Source organism: Mus musculus, chromosome X, assembly GCF_000001635.26.
Source record: "Mus musculus strain C57BL/6J chromosome X, GRCm38.p6 C57BL/6J".
NCBI lineage: Eukaryota > Metazoa > Chordata > Mammalia > Rodentia > Muridae > Mus > Mus musculus.
The window spans coordinates 89,093,690-89,113,490 of record NC_000086.7 but is presented as its reverse complement, the minus strand read 5'-3'; the positions used below and the strand labels follow the sequence as shown (position 1 = coordinate 89,113,490).

The 19,801-nt window shown below is 37.8% G+C and overlaps 1 pseudogene; it reads left to right on the top strand.

The window, feature by feature from the left end:
- Gm14797 (predicted gene 14797) lies at positions 911–2,475 on the top strand (annotated as a pseudogene).

Here is a 19,801-nt window from a genome sequence, read left to right as displayed (position 1 = left end):
GTGGTAGCTGTGTGCTGCATTCTTTCCTGGCCTATGGAGCTGGTTCACAGGGAATGCCTGCTCATATTCAGGTTAGGTAACTCAGATGAGTTGGACAACAACAAAAAAAAAAAACAGTTTAGAGGAGAAAGATTCTGTAGTCCTTTGGGGTGGGATCAGAGATCTTCAGCAGGTTTATAGTTATAGAGCTAGGATGCAATTGGGGTGATGGGATTTCAGGGACAGTAGGAGAGGTCTACTTATTGCCTTGGGGATAGCTGCCCTTGTGTTAGCAGGGAGTGGCTAATGGAGTTGAGGTTTGGAACAAAGCAACAAATGAGAGATTTAAGGGAAAGTGATTTCTGGGATCCATGGGACATTGTAGCAAGAGTAATAAAAGGTGCAACTGGTATTCTGTTAAAGTGCTAGAAACAAGACTGAGGGATGAGGTCTGTAGACAGAGGAGAGTAGGTCTGCGGGCAGCCTACCTGGTTTTATGGCAGGTGGAACATACGGTTTAGTAGTGGGTGTCTGCTGGATTTGGGTGCTAGGATAAAACTACGAGTTGGAGGAGATAGATTAGGAGAGGATGGTCTGTGAGATCCATGGGAGATGTGAGGAGAGGTGAGGAAAGGCTGCAGCTGGTTCTCTGTTACAACACTAGGGATGAGGTTTGGGCCTTGGGAAACAGCAAGAGAGGAGAATGTCTATGGGCCAGAAGTTAATCCATTCTTAATTACACATTATAAAATGTTGCTTCTATGCATACATAAAACTTATAAAATTTATTAAGATGTTAATTTCTATACATTTTAATTACCCAATTGAAGCCATTATGTTGCCAGAAATGTTCTAAAATGCAAATAAGAAACAAGGCATCTAGCCACTGCCACCACCACCTGTCACCACCACCATTGGTGACATTCACCAGCTTGAGGGTTGGTTGAAGGGGATGATGGACCCAGGCTGGAGTATGGTGCTGCCACTGCTCATAGGTGAAGAGTGTGGTCAGAAAATGGGTAAGAAGAGTTTTGTGAAACCTCAGAAATCAGGTCCACTATGTGACCAAAGGAAATCTTGAACCTGACAGGTGAGCTGTTGCAGAAGTGTAGTACTCCTGTACCTGGACCAGGAAAAGAATGGGAAGAGTACATGGAGACCCTGGCTCTAGTTGAGAAAAATACAAAAGAAGTAAAAAGTTTTGTCTGTTATTTTTGATGGGAAAAGGGAGGATTATTTCCCTGATTTAATGAAATGGACCTCTGAAAATGGGGCTTCTGTTGAGAGTTTTCAAATTGTTAACTTAAAAGGAGAGGGTATTTGTTTGAGATCATCAAGAGACATCAAGGCAGAAGAATTATTTTTATGGGTTCCAGGAAAGTTACTAATGACTTGAATTTGCTAAGAATTCAGTATTATGACTTTTGTATTCTCAAGATCAAATTCTCCAAGCTATGGCAAAAATTGCACTAGCCTTTCATCTGCTGTGTGAGAGAGCCAGCCCCAACTCTTTCTGGCTACCATACATTTAGACCCTCCCCAGTAAATATGATACCCCTCTCTACTTCGAAGAAGAGGAATTGTGATGTCTTCAGTCGACACAAGCCATCCATGATGTCTTTAGCCAGTATAAAAACACAACAAATCATTATGCCTATTTTTATAAAATCATCCAGAACAATCCTCATGCCAACAAACTGCCTTTGAAGAATTCTTTCATTTAGGAGGACTACAGGTGTGCCATCTTGGCATAACCAAATCCCTACAGAGGATGGCTTCTGAGTGACCTTGGTTCTGATTCTTTATGGGACATGTACAATCATATCAATGGCATGTTCACAACTGGCTATAACCTGGAAGATGACCACTGTGAGTGTGTGACTCTGCAGGACTCTCAGGCTGCAGATCAGATTTACATTTTTTTTTATGGCACTCAATCAAAAGCAGAGTTTGTGATCCACAGTGATTTTTTTTTTACTTTGACAATAATTCACATGACAGAGGGTAAATAAAGTTTGGAGTGAGTAAAAGTGGTGGCAGTCTATGGCATGAAGGCTGAGGTAATGGCTCAGGCTGGCATCCCAACATCCAGTATGTTTACATGCATTTTACTGAGCCACCCATTTCTACCAAGCTTCTAGTATTCTGCATGATTGAAGAGGAAGTAAATGAGCATTTGCTTGGAGACAGCACCATTAACAGGATCTTCACTCTGGGGAACTCGGATTTTCCTTTCAGCTTGGACAATGAGGTCCAACTTTGGACATTTTTGGACGATAGAGCCTCACTTCTTTTAACAACATATAAAATAATTGATGAAGATAAGAACGTCTTGAAAACAAAACAAAACTGACCTCTTTTTCGGTGCCACAATGGCCATTAAATTGCATTTGAGTAAGAAGAAGATTTTGGAAAAAGCAGTGAAGAGTGCAGCCATGAATCAAAAGTAGTACCACAAGCATATGGAGGAGAGGGCACCACTGCCCAGATACTAGGTATCATAGTAAAGATTTCTATTCCTGGACAAAACATCATGACCAAGAAGCAAGTCAGAGAGGAAAGGGTGTATTCAGCTTACACTTCCATACTGCTGTTCATCACCAAGGAAGTCAGGACTGGAACTCAAGCAGGTCAAAAAGCAGGAGCTGATGCAGAGGCCATGGAGGGATGTTCTTTACTGGCTTGCTTCCCCTGGCTTGCTCAGCCTGCTCTCTTATAGAACCCAAGACTATCAGCCCAGGAATGGTTCCACCCACAAGGGGCCCTTCCCCATTGATCACTTATTGAGAAAATGCCCTATAGCTGCATCTCTTGAAGGCATTTCCCCAACTGAAGCTTCTTTCTCTGTGATAACTCCAGCCTGTGTCAAGTTGACACAAAACTAACCAGTACACTAGGAGAGTGACCTGGGACTTTTGGAGGTTGAAGTGAGGGACTCAACGCTCACTCTGGTCCTGAAAAAGCTAGAGGAGGAGGCAGGTGTTCAGGAACCTTTGACCCTCTCAGAGACTGTCAGGAAAATCAAGGCTGCTGAAAACGAGGCTCCTCAATGGGGGAAACTCAATCCCTAATGGGACCAGGTTTGAAAGGGAAAGCTTAAGGCCAGAAGAAAGTGAAAACGTGACTAGAGACACAGAAGAGTGCTCAGGCAGCATGAGCAAGGTAAAGGAATAACTCTGAGATGCTCACAGGATCCAGTTGAGCAGAAGTTGTTGACAGCCCACAACCACATCACCATGTACTTTATTAACATTTTTCTTTTTGCAGAAAGGCATATGTTTGTGCTGCTTTATATAAAGTGATTTTTAAATTATTTTAAAGATCTAGCTTCTTGATTTGATTAAGATTTCAATCTTGCTTTTGAGCAGAACAAAGCAGGGAGCAGCAGCAGAGAGGAGGAGGTGCCCTTGAAAGACTGCAGACCAGCTCTAAGAGCTCACTTCTCTTCCTGAGAACAGTGAAGTACTTGCTGATCTGTGCTCTGCAGGCCTGCTGTCCTTACTCCAGAATGAATGCTGACTCTGCCTCCTGATGAGGAGTTGATGTTGGACTCTGGGTTGAGATGAGGCGCAGTGAAAAGAAAGTTGTGTGAGGTCATTAAAAATAGAGTCTGTACAGGGGGTCAGGATATTGAACAGAGGTATGTAGTAGTGGGAAATGGAGAATTGGGAGTAGCCACCAGAAATTCCCAGTTGCCAGAAAAGGAAGAGGCTCCTAGGACCCAACAGGGATGACATTAGCTGAAATACCCAACAAAGGGAAGAAAGAACCCATAGAGATCATATCCAGAGGTTAGGCAGTTAGGCACAGCACCCAGTTGAGGGATGGCACCACCTAACCATCTCAAACACATTAAACCAGAATTTCTCCTATCTAAAGGAAATACAGGGACAAAGAGTGGAGCAGAGGCTGAAGGAAAAGCCATTCAAAGACTGCCTCATCTGGGGATCCATCCCATATGCAGATGCCAATCACAGACACTATTGTGGATGCTAAGAAGTGTTTGCTGATAGGAGCCTAGTACAGCTGCACCCTGATATGGCTGTCTCCTGAGAAGCTCTGTCAGCATTTGACCAATAAAGATGTGGATGCTTGCAGCCAACCATGGGACTCAGCACAGTGATCCCAATGGAGGAATTAGTGGAAGGACTGAAGGAATTGAAGGGGTTTGCAACCCATAGGAACAACAACGATATAAACCAACCATATCCCTCAGAGCTACCAAGGACTAAACTACCAACCAAAGAGTAGAAATGGAGGGTCCCATCACTCCAGATGCATATGTAGCAGAGGACTGCCTTATCTGGCATCCATGGAAGGGTAGGCCCTTGGTCCTATAAATGCTCTATGCCCCAGTGCAGGGGAATGCCAGAGCAGGGAGACAGGGATGGGTGGGTGAGTAGGGAAGCATCATCATAGAAGCAGTGGGAGGGAGAATGAGAGAGAGTTTGCAAAGGGGAAACTGGGAAGGGGAATATCATTTGAAATATAAATAAATAAAATAACCAATAAAAACAAAACAAAAAATCAAAACAACAAAACAAAACAAACAAACAAACAAAAAAAAAACAGAGTCTGGACAAATTTTTTTTTCCTTAACAATAATATCCCCAGTACCTAAAGAAAAAAAAAAGTCTTAAAATATTGATGATAATCCTAATTATATAAGCACACATATATATTTAGTGATTTCTAAGGATTTGCTTACTTTTTGTGTTCTGTGTTGAGGTATTAAAAATTTGATCTTTTTCTTAAATCAAAGTAGTACTAGAATCCTATCTGTTTTCAATGTTGGCTTTGTTTTAGAGAAGTGCACTGACTCCAGTGATGGCTTCACACATGGTATCAGGAACCCTGGCTTTCTGGTTTCACAAGCTAGAGATTTTCAAAGCTACCCTTTTTGAGTAAAAGTCCTTATTAAAAGAAAAAACGTGAAAATAAAAGAAAATATGCTGGCAGCCACCAGGCTTGGAAAGGATAGTGGCAGGGGCACAGAGTAGGACTCTGGTGTTTCTTTAAAGTCTCAGGGTCTCAGCACTCTCTAGCTCTCTAACTCTACTGAAATTCTGATGATAGCTTTGAAAAATTCCTAAAAACTTTCTTGTTCTTTCTGAGGGTAAAAGGCTTCTTGCTTAGGCAATTGACAACTATAGCCTAGCAGTGGGATGGGGGCAGGGAGTGGGGGATGGGGGGTAGATCTCAGCAGAAACTATGCAGCTCTAACTTTCTGCCTGCTAGTTGAAGTCGCAGAAAGAAAAAAAAAGAAACTTTGAAAAGTGATTATATTTACTAAGTTGTAAAAATGTTCCTATTAAAGCTATCTAAGAAAAAAAAAATGGCTAAAGTGGAAAGAACCTAAGCCGGGAAAGGAAAAAAAAAATTCTTCTGAGTAGGGAAAGGGAAAAAAAAAATCCTTCTCTAAGTGGGGAAAAGCAAAAATTCTCCTCTGTGGGGGAAAAGGAAAATAAAATATCTTCTCTTTCCTCTTTGTCCTCAGTTTTTATACATCTTTCAGAATACATGATTGCATGTTAAAAGTTCATCACAGGTACACACAAAAATTCATATCATAAATTGCAATAGAAGCTTACAACAGAGAATGTTTACATGTATATCATTTAGGAATAACTATCTGGCTAAACATCCATCACCTGTCACAGCTCCACAGGTTCATTGAAGGTTTAAAACCATAATTAAGTTATTAATGAAATTTTATATAGATAAACCCAGTTAATATTTTATCTTCTGTCCTAGCACCTATAATAAATCATTATTTCCCTTTTTATGACCTTTGGTTAATTGCTTTACCACCTCTTGGAATGTGCTCTGATTAGGAGAAAGTCTGGTTACTATCTAAGAGCAATTAACTGGTGACACAGGGAGACTGGCAGAATTCTCATTGAAGTTTTGACTATCAGAAAAGGACCTAATAGCAGGCACACTATAAATGAGCTTAATAATCAATGATATAATTTTAGGAATTCTTATAGGATCATCATTGAGACTTAAGAAGTCATCTATGTGTCTATATAGCATCACTATAAGACAGTACATCTTCATAGAACTGCAGAAATCTACTCAAAAGGGGTGGGCTAATACCTATTGCATGATTGTTATATATGTGTTAATAGTCACAGAAAAAGCATATTAATAGATGAAATCTTTCCTAAAATGAATTCTCTTAGGCTTTGCCAAATAAGAGTGAATCTTTCACTGATTATATTATAATCTGAAGCAGACCATGCCAGGAAGATCACTTGCTAGTTATCAATTTGTCCTATTATGGCTCCTGACAAAAATAGATCTGGAGAAAAATTGTTTGATAGCCAACCTGTATTTTAATATGAGTAGACAAGAAGTACATGTTCCCTGGATTACACACCCATAAAGTGAAATGTTAATTGTACCTTTATTATTTGCCTGTTTTTATAGGATATTTTCTTTATTTACATTTCAAATGATTGCCTATTTTAATTATTTAGTGAGATATTATATGGATATCTGTTATTTGGAAAAAGAAAAGCTACAAATTTACTGATGGAGATCTTTTAAAATAATGAGATCCTCTAATCTTTATGTGCCTATTTGGCCTCTCTCCAATTAACTTCTTTATTGCAATTATTTCTATTTCTTAATTTTTTGAAGCAAAGTATTCTCTGGTTTGTTCACTCTGTAAACCATGCTGGCCTTAAACTCACAGAGATCTGGCTGCTTCTGACTCTTGAGTGTTGAGATTAAGTTGTAGCCTATCACCACCTGGCCCATTTCTTAAAATTAAGATGATGTAATGTCACTGTGCAAAACTTCATTTGGAATCATTAATTTTTATTATTTTCTACTCAAAATGATGAATCTCATAATAGATACCAGTGTGGCTTTTATGAAATGCAGAGAATATTTGTGTGGTAAAATAGAATTCTAGGGAAGAGTTGTTTTTTACAGCAGGGACCATTGATAGCTCTATTAAAAGTAGAAAGTGATTACTGGAGAAGAAAAAAATTTCAGCCGGCACCTGTGACTTAAATGATTTTGTTTGTTTTAGAAACTACAAGTAGTTTGAGTTGAGAGGAGTCTAAATAATAGAAGACTAAGTGCAAGTAACTATTACCCGTCAGAATGTCAGTATAACTAGAAAATGCTCTCATAATTAACAATGCATTGTTCTTTTGATTGGGAACTACATAAGTAGAAATATTTATTTGAATAGTATTTGTGACCTTTTCAATTCCAGTAACAGAAGAAAGGTACAAGAATATTTTGAGAAAGATAAGCCAAATAATCAGCATCATTGGGCCATTATTTTACTTGATTAATTATTCTTCATAGTCATATATCTAAATGCTATATAATTATTTTTAAAAATAAGCTTATAATATATAAATATTGTATTTTGTTTATATGGTTGTAAAACATAGCTTTATTTGGTTTATATAGTTACAGTTACATAATTAATGTTGATATTGCAAAGTATCTTTATTAAATTTATACTTTTATAGCTGTTGCCTCAAAGAAATGTAAAAGTAGCAGATTTGCTGATAATTCCATGAATAACATGTAGAATATTAATTGTGTATGTATTTTGGTAAACATCAGTGGCAACAGATATAATTCAAAATGGTATAATTGTGTCTTAAATAAGAAAAACAGTAATTTGACTTTAAACAAAGCCAAGAAAACTAACCCCTAAATTGTTCAAGGTACATATACTGACAAATTTTAAATACTTTCCAACATTTTAATAGAATCATTGTGAAACTGAAAAGGCCAAGGTAGTAATTTCACACTCAAGTTTTATTCTTTCTACCAGTAAAAACATAATAGAGATTCAGAGAACCTATATAATAAGTAGGTTAGATAATCTAACTAGGATTTTAGGTTGAATCTATCAGAGTTTTCCAAGGATAGAGAATAATTATTTTATTTTACTAGCTATAATTTTACCAACAAAATGAAATTGCAGAATCAGTATAGTGCATCTGATGATATTTTTCTGTGTTATTACATGCCAAGAAGCATTATATTATGATATTAAAATGGCTAAAAATATTTATATAGAAATCTAACTTTTGTCATAATGATAGCTATCGTTTATCCAAGAGTTCCAGACTTAAGGGTACAGTTACTCCTCACCTCACAACAGGATTCAACTGTAACTCCAGAACAGAGAAATTTTTCTCTAAAGTGAATAAAATATTTGATTGGGCTCTAATAATTTTACCAATTTTTATGATAATCCTAGTATAGAGGGATGCAATTGTCTAAAGACACAAGATAAAGCAGGCTGTGCTATTGGATTTGAGTTTATAAGTTTCAATTTTAAAATTTTAAAATTAAAAAAAGCATATTTTTATTTAATAATATGTACATATAATAACATTATATAGAATCTCATAGATCCCGTTTATAACCATTTGTCAGCAAAACATAGTAATTAAACTAAAGTCAGTCTGCATTGAAAATCTTTAGTTTTCTCTTCCTGACTGCAGAAACTGTAGTGAATTATATCAACTCTGTGAATCTCAATTTCCTGTAAAATGGTGTTAACAATTACTTCTCATCATGTTGGTGTGAAGATTAAGTTAAAATTATAGATGGGAAACAATGCTACACTAAGTTTGCATTTTAGCTGCATGATCATGTCCTGTTACTAGACTACAATGCAACAACGAGCATATGCTAGAACAGTAACTACCTACACTAGCAAAATCCATTATTTAATCAACTATTAAATTCAGGTCATTTTCCTATTATTTTCTTTCTTTTATTTATTTTTCCTCAAAATAAGGATTTCTTAGTAAATGGTGTGGTGTACTGGATTTCTTTCTGATTCTAGGCTTTTATCTACTTAAAGATTAACCCCCTGAGAAATACCACATTTTAAAATCCATAAAACCTGCCTGGTTTCATAAGTGCTTAACAAAATTTCATTATAATGAACATGACTGGTTGTTCACCCTCTTTTTTCTCCAAAGTCATCTTTTTCTAATGCCAAGATAACTTTCTTTTTTTTTTTTAAGATTTATTTATTATATGTAAGTACACTGTAGCTGTCTTCAGACACTCCAGAAGAGGGCGTCAGATCTTGTTACAGATGGTTGTGAGCCACCATGTGGTTGCTGGGATTTGAACTTCAGACCTTCGGAAGAGCAGTCGGGTGCTCTTACCCACTGAGCCATCTCACCAGCCCCCAAGATAACTTTCATCACCTTTTGTCGGTTATCTGCCTTATGACATTTATGGTTATTTGCAATTGTCACTGTAAAATAGGAAAATACTGTCTCTTTATTTCTCTATTGTATCATATTTACTTGTATGTTTCTTTCTCCTATAGCCTTGCTTCACTGATGCTCTTATATTTTTTTCTCCTCTTATGAAGCTATAACTACACTGGAACCAACATTATGGGACATTCTCCTTAGACACTAAAGCTCCTCAGCTGGCTTTTGCTGGTCAAATGTATGGATTCCCTCCATACTACATCCCAGCCTATACAATCTATCCTTTTTCTGAGAATATGTAAAAATATGGGAGAATTATGTATAACTTATTAGGAGAAGTTGCTAGGTACTTGGGAATATTTCTGAATTATTATCAGTGAATACTTGATCCCTTCATATATAGGTCTGATAAATAAAGCCCTTGCACAGACCATGCAAAAGTAAAATAACATTGATAACCTTAAATAAATGTCATCTTACAATGATTGTTATAGACACAATTACTAAGGGAATCTCCATTGTTGTGCCAACTAGGACTTTATTTTTATCTATTCCTCTACCAAATACTCCCAGAATAATAAAGAAACAATGTTATTTTTAACAGGCATACCCATTGCAATCCAGAAAGAAGTTCTGTCAGTACAAATGCAGGTGAGACTCTACATAATTCTTTGGACCTCTGTTGTACTATTATCTGAGCCAAATTGTCACCATCATTATGAGTTCAGCTTTACCTACTGACCAAGTATTATCACAGCTGGGATTGTTGACTTTTGATGTTTTCTCATAAAAGAAGAGGTTGTATCTCTACCAATTAGATTCATGGGACCTAACCCAAGTATCCACCCACTTCTCCAAATAAGGTCAATGCAAATCTGCCTTATTTGCACATAACCTGAGCAAGGAGTTAAAATTTATAGGCTGGGATATATTATGGTTGGAATCCACCTGTGTGGCCATGGGGAATCATTATCCATGCTGGTGTAGACCTTCAAGTGTGGCTCCTTTAAGAACATTTATGCCCAATCCCCTCTAAGTATGCATAAGAAACACATTGACATTACCCAGAGTGAACTTTGGTGAAATTGTACTTTGGTTTGTCATTTGTACCATAGAAGGATGGATGGATATTGTATCTCCTTCAGGTAAAGAAATTTTAGCAACAATCACAGTTTTCATGTGGTGAGTATTTGATTATTTACATTGAGTCATGCCTTTGAAAAAGGATTTCTTACCCGCGTTCTCGCAACCGGCCAGGAAAGACGCAACAAACCGGAATCTTCTGCGGCAAAGCTTTATTGCTTACATCTTCAGGAGCCAGAGAGCAAGAGAGCAAGAGCAAGAGCAAGAGAGAGCAAGAAAGCAAGAAAAAGAACAAGAACAAGAAAGCAAGAGAGAGAGAGAAAAAGAATGGCAAAACCCCGTCCCTTTTAAGGAGAATTATCCTCCGCCTAGGACGTATTACTCCCTGATTGGCTGCAGCCCATTGGCCCAGTTGTCATCATGAGAAAGGCAGAACACATGGCGGGAAAACTGCCCCTGCACGTGTGCAGACTATGTTTACCACTTAGAACACAGCTGTCAGCGCCATCTTGTAATGGCAAATGTGAGGGCGGCTTCCCACAGATCCCCCTTTTCTTTTAATAAGAGCAATAGGCCACCCATATTAATGAGAGTGGAGATAGAGGTCAAATCCCCAGTGTGCAGATAAAGGAGCCATGTACAGGATTAGCTCTTAGGCTCACAGGCTTTTACCCAGAGCAACCCTGACCTGCTCCCGTGTCGTTTTACCTGGGGAGAAGGACACTTGGACACTGAACCTTCATGAAAGATGACATGTCTCCCTAGAATAGGCTCATATGTGCCGCAGAGCCCTTCTACTGCAGTGCTTAGCCCTGCAACTCTCTCGGGCTGCTGAAGCACACTCACTCCATCCCGTGCAATGAGACTAGCCTCATGGGGTGCAAGAGCTGAATGGCCAGCGACCTATTGCTTAAGCATAGATAACTATATATCAGGGGAAGCACCATGTTCTAGAGCTGCAAGTGCCTGGGCAATAACCACCTTGTCTCTCCTAGTTTGGGCCTTAAGCTTACAGACCAACCAAAGAAGCAACACTAATCCACAGCAAAGTATATCTCCAAATAATATCAATCCCACCCATTCTTTAAAGAAGGAAAATGCTGAGGAGATCCAATTGGGTAATCCTTTGGTCAGGGACAGGTCCAAGCGCGTGGAGTTGACCTGAAGTCTCAATTCCCGAAGGGTCTGTTCAAATTCAGCCGTCCAATTCTGTAACATATACTGAGAAAGACTTTTTGACAAATTAGCTACCCTAGTAAATTTCTCATACTGAATGGAAGTAACGCATAATGAGAGGTCCCCCAAGCTCCCGACAAACCCTGAGCCAGTCTTGTAAACCTTTGTTCTTTCTTGGGGCTATGGCCGCTCGGCACTCCTGTGTGGCTTGCTCATAAATGAGCTATTCTACCAGAGGCGCGGCTTGCTCTGAATCTCCAAAAATACGCTCTGCTGCCTCTGTCATTCTGGCCACAAAATCTGAGAATGACTCCTGAGGTCCCTGGACGATCTTTGTTAGTTGTCCAGTGGCTTCACCTGCTTGGGAAAGCGCCTTCCAGGCCCTAATAGCCTTTTCATCTGATTCAGAACTATTAAGAACTGGCTTCTTGAGCTCATCTAGTGATGAGTATAGGCTTTTTCTCCTAGAAACCTCCGCTGATTGATCTTTTTTCTTTTCTTTTTCCTTCTCCTTCCTTCTAATCTCTCCCCAGGTATTCTTACCTGACCTAAACTTTTCCTCAGGTTCAAGACCCGTGGAAAGGCCTGTATACTTATTTTGTGTACCATATTTCCTCTTTGCTCCTACTCTCTCTCCCCGCTTTACTTCTGATAGATTGCCCTGAATTTCATCCAGAATTTTCAGCCCTGCCTTAACCACTTGATAACATGTGAAAAGGAACAAAAGGGCTTCTAACACTAGAGAAAGTTTAAGGCCAAACATACCTTGTAAAGCTATTTCCCACTTTACTTCTGATAGACTGTCTTGAATTTCGTTAGAAAGTTCAAGACCAGACTTACCTTGTAAAGCTATACTTACGGGTACCCTGTTCCCCAGCTGAAGAGTTCTGAATTCACGCAGTTGAATCCTTCTCAACAGTCTGTGTTGCGGGAACACTTTATTACCACCGTTCCCCAGCTGAAGAGTTCTGAATTCACACAGTTGAATCCTTCTCAACAGTCTGTTTTATGGGAACCTTTATGACCGTGACCCGCAGTTCTGGTTCCGGAATGAGGGATCTTCCTTGCGCCGGTGATGGTAACCGTCCCAGGTTTTCTCGTCCCGGGATTTCTCGTCCCAGGTCTTCTCGTCCCATCCCGGGTTTCGGCACCAACTCTTACCCGCGTTCTCGCAACCGGCCAGGAAAGACGCAACAAACCGGAATCTTCTGCGGCAAAGCTTTATTGCTTACATCTTCAGGAGCCAGAGAGCAAGAGAGCAAGAGCAAGAGCAAGAGAGAGCAAGAAAGCAAGAAAAAGAACAAGAACAAGAAAGCAAGAGAGAGAGAGAAAAAGAATGGCAAAACCCCGTCCCTTTTAAGGAGAATTATCCTCCACCTAGGACGTATTACTCCCTGATGGGCTGCAGCCCATTGGCCCAGTTGTCATCATGAGAAAGGCAGAACACATGGCGGGAAAACTGCCCCTGCACGTGTGCAGACTATGTTTACCACTTAGAACACAGCTGTCAGCGCCATCTTGTAATGGCAAATGTGAGGGCGGCTTCCCACAAGGATTGACATTATTTCTACTTTAAAATGTACCATAATAAAACAGCCGAATCTCAAAGCAATGAATGTCAATTTGACCTAAAAATGTTAATGATATACTCACAAAAGATGAAATATAGAAAGGCTTTAAATGCCAAAGACTAAATCATTCAAAATAGTGTTACAAGTTGGATATATTGTCCAGAAACCCATATGTGTATACCTATAAAGCCTACTCTCTGTGATATATGAATTACAAAATTATCCAATCACTCCATTCCCCAAATAAACACTCCACTTTCCCACTTTCTATCTTCTGTAGCTCCTTTAAAACTCAGCTATTGTGAGACATCTCATGGTGTACTGATTTATCAAGGTCACAGAAAACAAGTGTAATCTGGCACTCGATTCAAGATTCCTCACATTACATAATGTGCTACCATTTACTAACACCCAAGGAAACCTCCTGAAAACATTAATACAAGTAGCATTATATGGACAGAATAGGTTATATTTAGGAGTACACACACACACACACACACACACACACACACACACAAACATATGTGTATACATGCAATAACAATTAGTAAAAAAGGCTATGAATCTGAAGATGAGTGGGGAGAGGTTACAGGTGAGTTATGAAGGAGAAAAGGGAAGGGATAAATATTATAATTCTATAACAATCTCATAAATAAAAGCAATGATTCTGGAGAGCAGTAGCTCACAGCTCTAATTCCAATACTCTGGAGGAAGAGGCATATAGATCTCTAAATTGAGTTTAGTCTGCTCGACAGAGTATGTTGTAGGGCAACCAGGACTTTTAAAAAACTAAATACCCACTTTACTCTTCCCCTTCCAAACATAATACTGGTGTCATCACAAATGATTTAAATGTCTACCTGTTTACAATTTCAGACTTCTAGATACTTAACCTCATTCTTTCAAGAAATTTTCAAATTATTTTTATTTCTAATTGCTACATTAGTAAATGATGAGTATGGTTGTTACTCACAGAGTTCCAATATTAAAATATTCAGTCTATATATTTCCTTATTCAGTTTATGTGCCCATGATATCTAATTATCTAATTCATCTCATTATTCCTATGTGTAGTTCTCCCTAAACTAATAGTCTGCTATGTTCCTTGGGTAGCTCTCAGTTACCCCTGGGATGCTTTTTTTTCCATTTCCATTTTCAGTTGAAGTTGCATATCAGGTACATTATATCACTCACTGCCAGTTTTCATAACAGCATAGTTTCAAAATACTCTACAGTTGCAACTCCCCTGGAGATCCAAGATTAGTTTAATATTTTTCTATCTAAAACATATCCCTAAAAGGTTTGTATTTGTTTATACTTAAGTCACTATCTAAGTACAGTGAAGATCAGACTGTAATTTTTTAAAAATTTTTTATTAGGTATTTTCTTCATTTACATTTCCAATGCTATCCCAAAAGTCCCCCATACCCTCCCTCCCTTCTCCCCTACCCAGCCACTCCTCCTTTTTGGCACTGACGTTCCCCTGTACTGGGGCATATAAAGTTTGCAAGTCCAGTGGGCCTGTCTTTCCAGTGATGGCCGACTAGGCCATCTTTTGATACATATGCAGCTAGATACAAGAGCTCCGGGGTACTGGTTAGTTCATACAGACTGTAAATTTAAGTGAAGAAATTGGTAAAGATAGCTAAGACACTTTCTTTTTAAGCTTTCATAGAGAAAAATAATTATTCTAAGCAAGTTTCTCATTAAAATTATTTGTGAGAAACATGCACACAAGTTTTAATTTTCATCTTCATTTTACAGACTTTAGTCTTCATACTCCTTTATTGTATATCATGAAAGGTCAATAAGATTTACTTATGTATTTCCTATTTTGTTGCTCACCATTATTTCCTGTTGGCAAATTTTTGGTTTGCTCACTCACTTTCTTTATACACATGTAATATAAAAATATGTATTTATAGATCTGAAAGTTTCTCAGCCACTAGCCATTCATAGTTACCCCTCCACTGTTTTTCTGTTTTATGTTTATAATATCTACTTAAAATAACTTGGTAGTTCTTATTGTATTGCATTATTTTATAGTTGTTTATATGATGGGCTTGGAATACTCATGTTGTAAAATCCTGAAACTATAACTATGAACTTTTTCATAAAACACTTCTTAAAATCTAATTAAATTATGATTTTCTACCTTGGATCACCATAAATTATCCTGGTATACTTAGAATATAGCCATAGGAAGAAAAGTTATATAGAATGTAAAAATGAAAGGAGAAAACTTAGAAAATGGAAGCATGAGGAAGCCTGCAATCTTCAGAAGCTGGAAGAGGCAAGCAAGAAATCTTGCTTGAATATCATGTGTAGTAGCACACACCTTTAATCCAAGCATTTGGGAGGCAGAAACAGGTGGATCACTTTGTATGTCCAAATAGAGTGATCTACAGAGTGAGTCTCAGTCCAATCAGTACTACATAGTGAGGTCCTATGTTAAACAACAACAAAAACAACAAAACAAAACAAAACAAAACAAAACAGAAAAAAAAAACTCAAAATCCACCCACCCTGATATTGGTTGAAGGGACCACAGTCCTGTCAAAAATTTATTTATTTTTTTTTTCATTTTTTTTTCCATTTTTTATTAGGTATTTAGCTCATTTACATTTCCAATGCTATACCAAAAGTCCCCCTTACCCACCCACCCCCACTCCCCTACCCACCCACTCCCCCCCTTTGGCCCTGGCGTTCCCCTGTACCGGGGCACACAAAGTCTGCGTGTCCAATGGGCCTCTCTTTCCAGTGATGGCTGACTAGGCCATCTTTTGATACATATGCAGCTAGAGTCAAGAGCTCAGGGGTACTGGTTAGTTCATAATGTTGTTCCACCTATAGGGTTGAAGATCCCTTTAGCTCCTTGGGTACTTTCTCTAGCTCCTCCATTGGGAGCCCTGTGATCCATCCATTAGCTGACTGTGAGCATCCACTTCTGTGTTTGCTAGGCCCCGGCATAGTCTCACAAGAGACAGCTACATCTGGGTCCTTTCAGTAAAATCTTGCTAGTGTATGCAATGGTGTCAGCATTTGGAAGCTGATTATGGGGTGGATCCCTGGATATGGCAGTCTCTACATGGTCCATCCTTTCATCTCAGCTCCATACTTTGTTTCTGTAACTCCTTCCATGGGTGTTTTGTTCCCACTTCTAAGGAGGGGCATAGTGTCCACACTTCAGTCTTCATTTTTCTTGAGTTTCATGTGTTTAGGAAATTGTATCTTATATCGTGGGTATCCTAGGTTTTGGGCTAGTATCCACTTATCAGTGAGTACATATTGTGTGAGTTCCTTTGTGATTGTGTTACCTCACTCAGGATGATGCCCTCCAGGTCCATCCATTTGGCTAGGAATTTCATAAATTCATTCTTTTTAATAGCTGAGTAGTACTCCATTGTGTAAATGTACCTCAATTTTTGTATCCATTCCTCTCTTGAGGGGCATCTGGGTTCTTTCCAGCTTCTGGCTATTATAAATAAGGCTGCTATGAACATAGTGGAGCATGTTTCTTTTAAAGGTTTCTTCTAAAATGATCACAGCAACAGCATCTATTATTTTTTTATTGGTTATTTTATTTTATTTACATGTCAAATGTTATCCTCCTTCCTTGCTTCCTCTCCACAAACCACATATCCCATCCCTCCTACACCCTGTTTATATAAGGGTACAATCCCAACCACCCATCGACTCCTGTCTCACCATTCTAGAATCCCCCTAAGCTAGGGCATCGAGCCTCCACAGGACCAAGTGCCCTCACTCCCATTGATTCCAGATAAGACAATCCTTGGTGACATAAGGAACTGGAGCCATGGGTCTTGCCATGTGTGCTCTTTGGTTGGTGATTTAGTCCATGGGAGGTCTGCATGGTCTGCTTGGTTGATAGCATTGTTCTTCCTATGAGGTTGTAAACCACTTCAGCTCCTCAGCACTTCCCTAACTCCTCTACTTGGTTCCCTGTGATCAGTCTGATGGATGGCTGCAAGCATCCACACCTGTATTGTTCAGGTTCTGACAGCCTCTCAGAGGACAGCTATAACAGGCTCCTGTGAGCAAGCACTTCTTGGCATCAGCAATAGTGTCTGGGATTGATGTCTGCAGATGTGATGGATAGAATCTCATAAAATTGAAAACTTCTATAAGGCGAAGGACACTGTCAATAGGACAAAATGTCAATCTAGAGACTGGAAAATATCTTTATCAATCTTACATCTGATAGAGGGCTAATATCTGATATATACAAAGAACTCAAGAAGTTAGGCTCCTGAGAATCAAATAACCCTTTTAAAAATGTGGTACAGAGCTAAACAATGAGTGGTGGGAGTGGGTGGATGGGTGGGTGGAAGGACACCCTCATAGAAGCAAGGGGCAGGAGGATGCTATGTGTTTTTTTTTTCCAGGAGGGAGGGAAACTGGGAAAGGGAATAAAATTTGAAAAGTAAATAAAGAAAATATCCAATAAAAAAGACAATACAGGATTTGAAAATGGAATGCAATAAATATTTCAAAACTTTAAAGAGGACACAAGCTGACATGATCATATAACTGAGAATCACAACAATACAACTGAAAGTCAAAGGAAAACTTTACAGGTAGAGTGATTCAAACAGAAATGATTACACCATTATTTTTAAGTGAAATAGAGGATCTAGTAAAAATAAACAAATCATATGAAAATATTTTAAAAACATAAAAAAGATGGTACTGAAAAATTGGGACATCATGAAAATATTAAATGTTCATTATAAGAATAGATGAAGGATACAAATCCCATGTCAACCTTATAGATCAGATCTTCAACAAGAACAAAGAAGACAATTTTACTACACTAGCATAGGAAATACCCATATATATCTACAAAAAGTATACATAACAACAAAAGGATAAGACCTTCAAATAAAATACACAAGGCATATTGTTGGTACTCAATACCAGAACAGTCCTATGAGGATAATTTTGAGTGCTTGTAAGAACATTGCCAGGAAACAAAACAAGAATTGTGTGACCTCAGTTTTTTCAAAACATGGAATTCTTCTTAGACTAGTGGTTTTTTTTTGCTTTGTTTTTGTTTTCCTGTGCCAATCACAGGTATAGTAGATAAGAGTGATTTGTCTTCAGAGCCTGTATTATTGCTTGGTTGTGTTGTTATTTGATAAAATGTTTAAACTACTCTTTATTGTCATTTATAGAAGAATTATTTTCATACATGACTTGTCCTTGTGATTGTATGTGTACACTCTGAACTCCTGAGGACTTTACTCATGTGATTTTTCTTAAACATTAGAGTATAAATTGGCTCAAGGTCTTAGTAAACTTGCCTATTATTGCATGCAGCTTTAGTTCACCTCATTTATCTGATTCATTGTTCATATCTCAATGCTTCTAGAATGCTGATATCATACCATTTTTAAAACACAAAATATATGTTTATAACAAAGAAAGCTTATTGGAATCCATAAGTGACAAATCACAGGCCTTGTAAAAGAAAAAGAAAAAAAAAACAAAAAACAAAAAACAAAAAAACATTAGAATAAAAGCAGACTTCTCAGTAGAAACTTTGAAGCTAGGGAGCATAAAGCAATATATTTCAATTCCAAAAAGACTATGATAGTCAAGCTACACTAATATATATGACTTTACTCATGTGATTTTTCTTAAACATTAGAGTATAAATTGGCTCAAGGTCTTAGTAAACTTGCCTATTATTGCATGCAGCTTTAGTTCACCTCATTTATCTGATTCATTGTTCATATCTCAATGCTTCTAGAATGCTGATATCATATCATTTTTAAAACACAAAATATATGTTTATAACAAAGAAAGCTTATTGGAATCCATAAGTGACAAATCACAGGCCTTGTAAAAGAAAAAGAAAAAAAAAACATTAGAATAAAAGCAGACTTCTCAGTAGAAACTTTGAAGCTAGGGAGCATAAAGCAATATATTTCAATTCCAAAAAGACTATGATAGTCAAGCTACACTAATATATTCAACAAAATTATTCTCCCTAATTGAGAATGAAAATTTTTACACATATAAATGCCTAAAACAATTTACATCCAGTAAACCATATCTAAAGAAATACAGGCATAGCCAGACACGGGGGAATAAGCAGATTCAAGAGAGTATGGAATGAAATGCAAAGTCACAATTAATGAAACACAAAGTACCACTGAGATCAGAGAGAATACAAATCATCAACAACTTAATGATGGTAATCAATAAAAAAACTTTCAATATGAACTTCGACTGTTAATGGCATCAGTTATCTAATGGAATGATACAGGGTGGGTGGATGGATCATGAATCAAAATCTGTATATCTCTTGCCTACATCTAAACACCTTTTAACTTTAGAATGGGGACTATGTTAATGTAAGAAGATGGATAAAAAACCCTCTAGTCAGTTGGGGCAAGGAAACCAACAGATGTTACTATCTTAAAAGCTTATAGTTCAGATTTTAAACAAAAGCCTGTTAGGAGTGATAAAGATTTCTGATTATACTAATCAAGTGAACAATAAAGAAAGGAGTCATTATTATCCTAAACATATCTAAATTAAACCCTGGTGTAGCCAACTTAAAAAAAATGTATGGCCAGATTTCAAGATACAGATTTATATTAACCCACTAATAGCAAGTCATGTCAATACCCCATTACCTCCAATAGACAGACCATCTGAATAAAGTCAAAGTTACTCAGAGAAACACCAGAATACAATGACAATGTACATCAAATGAAATTAACAGGTATCTATAGAATATTCTAC